The following is a 2,600-nucleotide window of genomic DNA, read 5'->3' on the forward strand; positions in this document are numbered from 1 at the left end:
CCTGACCCGACACCCCGACCCCGAGCTTGACCCGACACCCTGACCCCGACACCACACGCCGACCCCGAAACAGCACCCCGACACCGACACGGCACTACCCCGACATCGACACGACACCCCGACCCCCCGACACGACACCCCGACACCGACACGACACCCCGACCCCCGACACCTCCCGAAAAGGTGTTCTTTTGGCCTTCCAGAGGCCGACGGGGTCATATATTTGTGAATTATTAGTTAGGTCATATATTTTTTGATTTTGTTATGAAAAACATCATATATAATTGTGTTGATCGTGTAGTTTTAAATGTGCAGTTGTTCCATCGCTGCGAGGTTTGGTGTTCGACGACCTCGCCGTGCATTTGACGAGCTCTGCCCCTTTGTTCGTGGGTGAGCACAAATGACAAGTCCTCCTCCCCCATTAATTATTTGATCTATTCCGATGAAACTTGATAGCTAGCTATATATGTGTCTTGAATCATCAGTATGCATAACCAATATGTGTCTCTCGTTCGAAAGCGTCATAGTTATAAATATGCATGCATTTGCATATTTATAACCTCGATTCTTTCGAATTGTCCAACGCTATCCATGGACAGCCCGAGTATGTGTAGATTGGGTTCGTTTTCCCATATGCTTTGCTCCGGATTCGACGCATAAATTTCGTCAGTGCCTCCCCTGTTGTTCTCCGGGTACACATCCTCTCTGTTTATTGCAGAGACGTGTATCAGGAGAACAGCGGGGAGGTGCTGCCGAAATTTTGCGTCGGATCCGGAGCATAGCATGGGAAAATGAACCCAATCTACACATACACGGGTGGGATTAGGACCTATCATTACCTATTAGAGTGTAGGTTGCATTGACGTAATAGACAAAGTAGATCAACTGATGAATATATACATGGTGAATTACATATATAATTATTGTGTGTCCAGTAGCTCTGAAAGTCAAGATGAGTGACCGTGCGTGGATGTATACCGGTCACACTAGTCAGAACAAATGGAGCGCTGAATGGTTCACAAAAACCAAGGGGTTTGTGCAAGCCGCATTTGCAAATGGCCAAAAGAAAACCTGGTGCCCCTGTTTCCGGTGCGGCAATTGGGAAAAGAAGACAGAGGCTGAAATGGGCAAACACCTGCAGAAGAGTGGTTTTACGCCCGATTATACGGTGTGGACATTTCATGGTGAGTCTGCCCAACGTGACCGAGCTGAGGTGGATCGTCGTCGCACCGACGAGCATGGTACCAGGATGGAAAACATGGTGCAAGACTATGATGATGCTCGGGATTCGGACGAGAAGATGGAGGAATCTGCAAAGGCCTTCAATGAAATGTTGGAGTCTTCAAAACGTCCGCTCCACGAGCACACTGAGGTTTGTCAGTTGGATGCCATCTCACAAGTAATGGCTCTGAAGGCTCAGTTCAACTTGGGCAGAGAATGCTATGACGCAAATATGACAGTATTTGGACGCTTTCTACCCAAAGGCCATGTAATGCCTGCAAACCTGTACCAGTCGGATAAAATCCTCCGTGCACTGAAGATACCCTATGAGAAGATACATGCCTGTGAGAAAGGATGTGCCTTATTTAGGCTTGACTATGCGGACTTGAACTATTGTCCTATTTGCAAGTCTTCCAGGTATATTGTGGTAGACAACGGTATAGGTGAGAAGACACAGACCAAAATCCCCGTTAGTGTTCTTCGGTATATGCCAATCATACCAAGACTTCAACGTCTTTTCATGGTCGAAGAGACGGCCAGACAGATGACATGGCACAAAACAGGCAAAAGAACCGAACTAGATGCAGATGGGAATCTGATGATGATACACATATCGGATGGTGTTGCGTGTAAAAAGTTTGATGAATTACATGCTGACAAAGCGGCAGATCCGAGGCATCCTTGAGTCGGCATCAGCACGGATGGGTTCAGTGTGTTTGGTATGACGGCAGCCCAATACAGTTGTTGGCCCGTATTTGTCTTTTCACTCAATCTCCCCCCCCGGACAGATTATGCAAAGAAAGAACATTTTCCTGACGTTGATAATTCCAGGGCCCAACTATCCGGGGAAAAATATGAATGTGTACATGAAGCCGCTTAAGGACGAATTGCAAGAAGCCTGGGATAATGGGTTCAAGACATACGACACCTATAGCAAACGGAACTTCATAATGCGTGTCTGGTACATGTACTCGACGCATGACTTGCCGGCGTATGCGCTATTCGTTGGCTGGTGTGTGCATGGAAGGTTCCCGTGCCCCACATGCAAGGGAGCTCTTGAGTTTCGTTGGCTTCAGGCCGGTCGCAAGTTTTCTTGCTTCGACATGCATAGACAGTTCCTGGATCCTCGCCATAAGTTCAGGAAAGACAAGAAGAACTTCATCAGGGGTAGAATTGTCAAAAACTCTGCACCACCTGCATTGACAAGCCAACAGACCCTAGATCAGTTAAACGCTCTCGAGCCAGATCCACAGCGTCCAGGGTACTTCAAGGGGTATAATACTAAGCACGCGTGGACTCACAAAACATGCTTATGGGATCTGCCTTACTTCAAAGACCTCCTTTGCCCACACAACATCGACGTGATGCACACTGAGAAG

Source organism: Triticum urartu, chromosome 7A (genome assembly GCF_056163025.1).
Source record: "Triticum urartu cultivar PI428250 chromosome 7A, HENAU_Tu73, whole genome shotgun sequence".
In the NCBI taxonomy this organism is placed as follows: domain Eukaryota; kingdom Viridiplantae; phylum Streptophyta; class Magnoliopsida; order Poales; family Poaceae; genus Triticum; species Triticum urartu.